Raw genomic sequence first — 10,884 nt, forward strand, 5'->3', positions numbered from 1 at the left:
ACTTCTAAAAGTAGCACTTATTCAGTCTATTACAAGGTAAAAATGACATTAGATCAGATATAAGAAATTTTCCAAATGTTGCTAACATTAGCAAAAATATTTAAATATATATTTATATCCACTACTGTTAATGATGATATATATGTGCTTTGAGATAGTGGCTAGTGCTAATGCAAAGTATCACAATAAGAAATACATTGTAAAATAATATTTATGTCATTTAAATTTCATCTTTCTTAAATTTTTATTTTTGAATGTACTTTATAATATGCATATATAGCACAAAAGGAAATGTATATACTTTCAACCAAATAACTATATCTATATTAGAAAGTATATAATGAAATAGTTTTTATTGAGTATATGATCAAAAAAGAGACCATTGTTCTAGTACATCTTTTGTATCACGTTGATTATGCTTTATGAAATACTATATAAGTCCTGCCACTTCCATGTTAAAAGTCTCCATAACTTTCCCATTGTTACTGAATAAAGTATAACACTTTAGCAAGGCTTCTAGTTCCAGCTAATGTTTCCACCTTTTTTTTTTTTTTTTTTCTATTTTCCATCCATTGTTTGCATGTTGGAAATCACCAATTATTAAGCTAGTTCTGCCCCCAAAGACTTTGATAATTTAATGTGCAAGCTATTAAATTACATAGGATTATTTAACTTATTTATTCCATTACCAAAAAGTCATATTTCTCAGAAACATCTGAATTTTTGGTTTGTTTTAAATATCAAAAGATGTGTCAATACTGGGCTTTTACTCTTGAATGGCAACAGGAAGATAGAGCTGAGTAACAGATATTCCTTTTGAACTAAGCGTGTATTCTCCAGGTCATCAAATTTTCAATCTCTCTCTTTTGTCTTTGTCATTCTAAGGCCAAATGTCAATTGCTATTTCTCACCAGTTTTGGGTGTGGTAAAACAAAATACACAAGGATTGTAATGTGTTTTAAGAGAAATGGAAGAGTATGCATATGTATATGGAAGAGAAGCATTTCCTTTCATCTAGGCACTTGTGTCTCTTAGCACCTACTTCAGAAGAACTTATATAACTCAGAATTACATGAAGCACATTTAGACTTATTCTTGTGGTTTTATTCACACTGTTTTCTCTACTTGAGGAATTTCTTCTTTATCCTTTATAACTAAAAAATTCATGTAACACCTCTATTTTTTTTTTTAATTATAGATACTTAGATTCTTCAAGTGACCATTCAGTCCTTTAATAACTAAGACTTTGCAAGATATTGGTTATGAGACATTGAAGGTCTCACAAAAGGTATACAAAGTAGTCTTCAGTTCAGTTCAGTTCAGTCACTCAGTCGTGTCCGATTCTTTGTGACCCCATGAACCACAGCATGCCAGGCCTCCCTGTCCATCACCAACTCCCGGAGTTCATCCAAACTCTTGTCCATTGAGTCGGTGATGGCATCCAACCATCTCATCCTCTGTCGTCCCCTTCTCCTCCTGCCCTCAACCTTTCCCAGCCTTAGGGTCTTTACCCTTAAATTAAAAAAAGAGATCAGTTAAAGAAACAATAAAAACTGTGGTCCAGCTAAATTCAAAACCAGAAAAAGATGTGGAAGGGTCATAGATGCCTGAGATAGAGTTGCTATCTGAAAATTGATCTCTAGGCTGCATGGTAAAGGTAAATTTGGCCTTAAGCTCTGAAGTGAGACCCTATAGGGAATGCTTATTGATTCTAGCTCAATGGTCTAGATAACTGCTAGAAATGGAAGAAGTAAATCATTTTTGCAAGAATGGTTCCCCATCTCCATTTAAAATTCCAAACAATTAACATGTAGTAAAGTTCTATCCACCAAAGATCATAACATTAAAAAAAAAAAAAAAGCCATTATTACAGAAAGTAATAGTTTTGGAAATTTGAACCAGAGATCAAATTGCCAACATCTCTTGGATGATTGAAAAAGGACTAGAGTTCCAGAAAAACATCTAGTTCTTTTTTATTGATTACATTAAAGACTTTGACTGTGTTATCACAATAAACTGTGGAAAATTCTTCAAGAGATGGGAAGAATCTCCTGAATTGCCTTCTGACCTGCCTCCTGAGAAATCTGTATGCAGGTCAAGAAGCATCAGTTAGAACTGGATATGGAACAATAGACTGGTTCCAAATTAGGAAAGGAGTACGTCAAGCCTGCATACTGTCACCCTGCTTATTTAACTTATGTGCAGAGTACATCATGAGAAATGCTGGGCTGGATGAAGCACAAGCTAGAATAAAGATTCCTGGGAGAAATATCAATAACCTCAGATATGCAGATGACACCACCCTTATGGCAGAAAGTGAAGAAGAACTAAAGACTCTCTTGATGAAAATGAAAGAGGAGAGTGAAAAAGTTGGCTTAAAACTCAACATTCAATGCCATTCTCCCAAATCATCCCACCCTCTTCCTCTCCCACAGAGTCCAAAAGACTGTTCTATACATCAGTGTCTCTTTTGCTGTCTTGTATACAGGGTTATTGTTACCATCTTTCTAAATTCCATATATATGTGTTAGTATACTGTATTGGTGTTTTTCTTTCTGGCTTACTTCACTCTGTATAATAAATTAAAAATATATATATATATATATAAAACAAACAAACAACAAAAAAACTCAACATTCAGAAAACTAACATCACGGCTTCTGGTCCCATCACTTCATGGCAAATAGATGGGGAAAGAAAGGAAACAGTGAGATACTTTATTTGGGGGGGCTCCAAAATCACTGCAGATGGTGACTGCAGCCATGAAATTAAAGATGCTTGCTCCTTGGAAGAAAAGCTATGACTAACCTATAGAGCATACTAAAAGCAGAGATATTACTTTGCCAACAAAATTCTGTCTAGTCAAAGCTTTGGTTTTTCATTAGTCATGTATGGATGTGAGAGTTGGACAATAAAGAAGGCTGAGCACTGAAGAATTGATGCTTTTGAACCGTGGTGTTGGAGAAGACTCTTGAGAGTCCTTTGGACTGCAAGGAGATACAACGAGCTAATCCCAAAGGAAATCAGTCCTGAATATTCATTAGAGGGGCTGATGCTAAGGCTGAAGCTCCAATACTTTGGCCACCTGATGTGAAGAACTGACTCATTGGGAAAGACCATGATGGTTGGAAATATGGGAGGCGGGAGGAGAAGGGGATGACAGAGGATGAGATGGTTGAATGGCATCACTGACTAGATGGACGTGAGTTTGAGTAAGCTCCCCGAGTTGGTGATGGACAGGGAAGCCTGGCGTGCTGCAGTCCATGTGGTTGCAAAGAGTCAGACAGAACTGAACGACTGAACTGAACTGAACTAAACGGAATTACAGAAAGCAAGGAGAGGGGGACAAAAGCTAATAGATTTAGAGCTCTAAGGGATTAAGTTATTGTATTACTCAGATATAGAATATAGAACAGCTATGCATATAATGGTTAAAAAATAAAGGACATCATCACAAAAGTCATCCACCAAGTCTATTTCACACTCCTCTTTCACTTTCATCAAGAGGCTCTTTAGTTCCTCTTCAGTTTCTGCCATAAGGGTGGTGTCATCTGCATATTTGAGATTATTGATATTTCTTCTGGCAATCTTGATCTCAGCTTGTGCTTCATCCAGCCCAGCGTTTCTCATGATGTACTCTTCATATAAGTTAAATAAGCAGGGTGACAATATACAACCTTGACATACTCCTTTCCCTATTTGGAACCAGTTTGCTGTTCCATGTCCAGTTCTAACTGTAGCTTCTTGACCTGCATACAGACTTCTCAGAAGGCAGTTCAGGTGGTCTGTTATTCCCATTTCTTTCAGAAATTTCCACATTTTGTTGTGATCCACACAGTCAAAGGCTTTGTCATAGTCAATAAATCAGAAATTGAGATGTTATCTGGATTATCTGAGTGAGCCTAATGTCATCACAGGATCTTGAAAAGAGTCAAAGCAAGAGATGACAACAAAGCAGAAATGAGAGAAAGAGGCATAAAGGGTGTGAGGAGAAGAGAGATTTGAAGATACTACACTGCCATACTGCTGGCTTTGAAGAGAAGAAAGATCCACAAGGTAAGGAATACATTCAATATCTAGAAACTGGAAAAGTAAAGAAATAGATTCTTCCCTAGAGCCTCCAGAAGGATTTCAACTCTACTAACACATTGATTTTGTATAATACATTCATTTTGGAGTTATTATGACATAATAAATTGGGGTTATTAACAATAACTGCTTGTATTGGTTTTTCCAGCTACAATGGAAAACTAATACATAACTGTTTCCCAACCATAGAGGGACAATTTTTCTTCCCAGGGGACATCTATCTGGAGATATTTTTGCTTGTCACAGTTTTGGGTGTTCTGATACCATGGAATGTGAAGTCAAGTGGGCCTTAGAAAGCATCACTATGAACAAAGCTAGCAAGGGTGATGGAATTTCAGTTGAGCTATTTCAAATCTTGAAAGATGATGCTGTGAAAGTGCTACACTCAATATGCCAGCAAATTTGGAAAACTCAGCAGTGGCCACAGGACTGGAAAAGGTCAGTTTTCATTCCAATCCCAAAGAAAGGCAATGCCAAGGAATGCTGAAACTACCGCACAATTGCACTCCTCTCACACACTAGTAAAGTAATGTTCAAAATTCTCCAAGCCAGGCTTCAGCAATACATGAACCATGAACTTCCTGATGTTCAAGCTGGTTTTACAAAAGGCAGAGGAACCAGAGAGCAAATTGCCAACATCCGCTGGATCATGGGAAAAATAAGAAAGTTCCAGGAAAACATCTATTTCTGCTTTATTAACTATGCCAAAGTCTTTGACTGTGTGGATCACAATAAACTGTGGAAAATTCTGAAAGAAATGGGAATACCAGACCACCTGACCTGCCTCTTGAGAAATCTGTATGCAGGTGAGGAAGCAACAGTTAGAACTGTACATGGAACAACTGACTAGTTCCAAATAGGAAAAGGAGTATGTCAAGGCTGTATATTATCACCCTGCTTATTTAACTTATATGCAGAGTACATCATGAGAAACGCTGGACTGGAAGAAACACAAGCTGGAATCAAGATTGCCAGGAGAAATCTCAATAACCTCAGATATGCAGATGACACCACGCTTATGGCAGAAAGTGAAGAGGTACTAAAAAGCCTATTGATGAAAGTGAAAGAGGAGAGTTAAAAAGTTGGTTTAAAGCTCAACATTCAGAAAACGAAGATCATGGCATCTGGTCCCATCACTTCATGGGAAATATAGATGGGGAAACAGTGGAAACAGTGTCAGACTTTATTTTGGGGGGGTCCAAAATCACTGCAGATGGTGACTGCAGCCGTGAAATTAAAAGACACTTACTCCTTGGAAGGAAAGTTATGACCAACCTAGATAGCATATGGAAAAGCAGAGACAAGGTTTGTCTAATCAAGGCTATGGTTTTTCCTGTGGTCATGTATGGATGTGAGAGTTGGACTGTGAAGAAGGCTGAGCACCAAAGAATTGATGCTTTTGAGTTGTGGTGTTGGAGAAGACTCTTGAGAGTCCCTTGGACTGCAAGGAGATCCAACCAGTCCATTCTGAAGGAGATCAGCCCTGGGATTTCTTTGGAGGGAATGATGCTGAAGCTGAAACTCCAGTACTTTGGCCACCTCATGTGAAGTGTTGACTCATTGGAAAAGACTCTGATGCTGGGAGGGATTGGGGGCAGGACTAGAAGGGGACGACAGAGGATGAGATGCCTGGATGGCATCACTGACTCGATGGACGTGAGTCTGAGTGAACTCTGGCAGTTGGTGATGGACAGGGAGGCCTGACGTGCTGTGATTCATGGGGCTGCAAAGAGTTGGACACAACTGAGTGACTGAACTGAACTGAACTGATGTCATTGAAAAGATAGAAACAATGGATACTGCTAAATATCTTATAATACATAGAAGAGCCCCATGAAACATAATATTGCTAAGGTTTGTCAACCCTACCGTAGACCAACAAGCTCATGTTGATCCACAAACTGAATGAACCCCAAATAGGACCAGCAGAAGAGCCATCCAACTGAACACAGACTAAATTGAAGACTCAAAATCAACACCAAATAAAATAAATTGTTTTTTGCTATACAGCAGTATATAACTGATACACACAGCCAGAAAAATCAATTTATGAAAAATTAGACTAGAAAAAAGACACTTTCAGATGAATCAGTTCAGTTCAGTTCAGTCGCTCAGTTGTGTCTGACTCTTTGTGATACTATCTGATCCTCAAACATCTGCATATTAATTCACATTCTACTTTTGTTTATGATTTTATTTCTGTTGTTCTATCACCATATATTATATGTCATTTTTATTAATTTATAAAGAAATCTACAGATATATATATATACCCATTTAACATTTTGCTTATTTGCTTACTATTATGTATGTCAGACTCTTCTTCTGACATCATTTGTTCATTCTTAAGAAGTTAATTTGGCATAGGTCTCATTGGTAATCTCACTTTTTATTTATCTGAAATTAAAAGACACTTGCTCCTTGGAAGAAAAGCTATGACAAACCTAGACAGTGTATTGAAAAGCAGAGACATTACTTTGCCAACAAAAGTCTATCTAGTCAAAGCTATGTGTTTTTTTTTTTTTTTTTTTTCTAGTAGTCATGTATGGATGTAAGAGTTGGATCATAAAGAAAGCTGAGCACTGAAGAAATCATGCTTTTGAACTGAGATGTTGCAGAAGGCTCTTGAGGGTCCCTTGTACTGCAAGGAAATCAAAGCAGTCAGTCCTAAAAGAAATCAATCCTAATTCTAATGAATGTTCATTAGAAGGACAAAAATTACCAAATGGGATGCAATTAAACTTAAAAGCTTTTGTACATCAAAGGAAACTATAAGCAAGGTGCAAAGATAACCCTCAGAATCAGAGATTATAATAGCAAATGGAAAAAAATGACCAAGAATTCATTTCCAAAATAAACAAACAGCTCATACAACTCAATACCAGAAAAAAAAAGCAACCCAATCAAGAAGTGGGAAAAAGACCTAAACAGACATTTCTCCAAAGAAGACATATGAATGCCTAACAAACACATGAAAATATACCCAACATTTCTCATTATTTGAGAATGCAAATCAAAACTACAATGAGATATCACCTCAAACTGATCAGAATTGCCATCATCAAAATGTCTACTAACAATAAATCCTGGAGAGGACGTATAAAAAAGGGAATCCTCTTGCACTCTTAGTAGGAATTTAAATTGATACAGCTTCTATGGAAGACAGTATGGAGACTCCTTTAAAAAACTAGGAATAAAACCATCATATGACCCAGCAATCCCACTACTAGGCATATACTCTGAGGAAAACAAAGTTGAAAAAGACATATGCACCCCAATGTTTATTACAGAACTATTTACAATAGCTAGAACATGTTAGTAACTTAGATGTCCACTGACAGATGAACTGATAAAGAAATTGTGATACATATATACAATGGAATATTAATCAGCCATAAGATGGATTGCATTTGAGTCCATTCTGATGATGTGGATTAATCTAAAATCTGTTATAGAGAGTGAAGTATCTCAGAAAGAGAAATATTGTATAAGGAAAGTTATGACCAACCTAGATAGCATATTCAAAAGCAGAGACATTACTTTGCCAACAAAGGTTTGTCTAGTCAAGGCTATGGTTTTTCCTGTGGTCATGTATGGATGTGAGAGTTGGACTGTGAAGAAGGCTGAGCACCGAAGAATTGATGCTTTTGAACAGTGGTGTTGGAGAAGACTCTTGAGAGTCCCTTGGACTGCAAGGAGATCCAACCAGTCCATTCTAAAGGAGATCAGCCCTGGGATTTCTTTGGAAGGAATGATGCTAAAGCTGAAACTCCAGTACTTTGGTCACCTCATGTGAAGAGTTGACTCATTGGAAAAGACTCTGATGCTGAGGGATTGGGGGCAAGAGGAGAAGGGGACACCAGAGGATGAGATGGCTGGATGGCATCACTGACTCGATGGACATGAGTCTCAGTGAACTCTGGGGGTTGGTGATGGACAGGGAGGCCTGGCGTGCTGCGATTCATGGGGTTGCAAAGAGTCAGACACGACTGAGCGACTGATCTGATCTGATCTGAACACATATATATGGAATCTAGAAAGATGGCACCAATAAATTTATTTGCAAGGCAGCAGTGGAGAAACAGACATAGAGAAAAGACTTATAGACCTGGAGTGGGGAGGAGGAAGGTGAGGGTGAAATTTCTGGAGAGAGTAACATGGAAACTTACATTACCATATGTAAAATAGATAACCAATGAAATTTACTCTAAGATTCAAGGAACTCAAACAGGGGCTCTGTAACAACCGGATGGTCCCGATGTGTAGAGAGATGGGAGGAGGTTCACGAGGGAGGAGGTATACATATAGCTATGACTGATTCATGTTGATATTTGGCAGAAAACAACAAAATTCTGTAATTATCCTTTAATTTAAAAAAAAAATCCCATGATGAACTAGAATAAAGTGTATGAAAAAGAATATATATGTTGTATAACAACTGAGACACTTTGCTGTAGAGTAGATATTAACACACTGTAAATCAACTATACTTCAATAAATTAATACAATAAAAAAATAAATAGAGAACCAACAAGGAACTATTGAATAACATGGGGAAGTATACTAAAAATTTTGTAATAACTTATAAGGGAAAGACTCTGTATATATTATTGTTTATTAATATATATTAATTAATATAACTGAATCACTTTTCCACTTTGCTGTACACCTGATACTAACACATTGTTCTAAATCAACCATACTTTAATAATTTTAAAAAGAATCAGAAAACATCATTAGGATGGTAGCATGGGTCATTTCCAACCTTAGTTTCCCCTCACAGGAATATCAACTGGCAACTATCTACAGATAAAACATCACTGTGAAAATACCAGAACCTGGGAGTAAGGCTGAGTCAGCCTTCTGGAGCAATGAGACTGATGAAGAACTCGTTAGAAGGGTAAATAAAGCAATTTCACTGTGACCATATTGTCCCTCCTCATGACTGGCACAGTATTTCACCAACAGAGTGGTCCTGGGTCTATAGTTTCTCTGGTAGGAAGCGAACCTGAGGTGGCTATTTAGCTGAAGGATGCTCTTGGGCCCTCCCTTAGGGATTACTCATGGGGGTTACTGGGGGGATCTGTATGACTTGACCACTGGGGATCAAAGAGAAATGGAGAAGTGGGTCAGGGCGCACTTGAACTAGTACTGACATCCTGACAGACCAAGTTCTTACTTACAGTGCTGTCTGAGTAGAGATCCCAGGCAGCAGCTCAGGCCATCTGCAGAGCCAAACTGGTGACCTTGTCTGGCCAGAGAGCTCAGCTGGAAGCACTGTCTGATTTAGCTCCCAACCAATGGCCATATCAGCTATGGAGTCCATTCTAAGTCCCTGCCTGGGTAGAGAAGCAAATTTAAACCAATACCCAACTGCTGAATAAAATATCTAGTCCCAAACTTCGGAAAATATGGTCACAGATGCCCAGTAGCCATAGAGCACATCTTACAGCCTACTTGATCTTGAAGACCAGACTGCAGCCTGGCTCAACTTTGGGGCATAGCTGGTGTTTTGCCTGATACCAGAGGCTCCACCCATCTGAACATAGAGTATAGCCAAAAGCACTATCTAGTTGGGGAACACAGATTGAGGCCACATCAAACCAGGAATGATTGCAGAGACCAGCTACCAGGGATATTGCCCTGCCAGGGAGCACAGCCTGCAAAACAAGAGATGATTGGAGAAATTGAAGATGGCACAAATAAATGGAAATTGTTCATATATTGGAATAATTAGTATTGCTAAAATGTCCAAAATGACCTAAAGCAATCTAGATTCAATGTGAAAAGTGAAAGTGTTAGTTGCACAGTCATGTTCAACTCTGTGCGATCCCAGGGACTGTAGCCTGCCAGGATTATCTGTCTATAGAATTCTCCAGGCAAAAATACTGGAGTAGGTTGCCATGCCCTTCTCCAGGGGATCTTCCAAACCCAGGGATTGAACCTGGGTCTCTTGAATTGCAGGCAGAGTCTTTACTGTCTGAACCACCTGGGAAGCCCAGATTCAATGTAATATCTATGAAAATTCCAATGGCACTTTTTTTTACAGAAATAACAAATCGTGCTAAAACTTGTATGAAACAAAAAAGACCCCAAATAGTCAATCTCGAGAAAGAAAAACAAAACTGGAGGCATCACACTTCTTGATTTCAAACTTTATAATAATCAAACAGTAAGGTACTGCAAGCAAATAAAAGACAAAAAAAAAAAAAATTACAACAGACACATAGACCAATGAAATAAAACAGAACCCAGGAATAAATTCATATATATAGCCAACAAATGTTTGACAATTATTCGCAATATTCAAAAGGGAAAGAACAATTTGCTTAGTAAATGGTGCTAGGGAAACTGAAAACGCTCATGCAAAAGAATAAAACTAGACCTCTATCTTAAACCACTAAGACCTGAAAACTGTGTAATTCCTAGAAGAAAGTTCCTTGACATTGATCTTGGCAATTATCTTTTGTATATGACATAAGCAATAAAAGCAAAAATAAAGTGGGATTATATCAAACTAAAAAGCTTCTATACAGCAAAAGAATTAATAAGTGAAAACTCACCATGAAGTGGAAGAAATAATTTACAAACCATATATCCTCTAAGGGATTAATATTCAAAATATATAAGGAACTCACCCAACTCAATAACACAAAAATAATTTAAATTGGGCAGAGGAACTGAAGGGGTGTTTTTCCAAAGAAGACATACAAAAGGGCCAGTTACATGAAAGGGTGCTCACCATCACTAATTATCAGGGACATACAAATTAAAATCACAATGAGATATTATATG

The sequence above is a fragment of the Bubalus kerabau genome, chromosome 16 (genome assembly GCF_029407905.1).
Source record: "Bubalus kerabau isolate K-KA32 ecotype Philippines breed swamp buffalo chromosome 16, PCC_UOA_SB_1v2, whole genome shotgun sequence".
Lineage (NCBI taxonomy): Eukaryota > Metazoa > Chordata > Mammalia > Artiodactyla > Bovidae > Bubalus > Bubalus kerabau.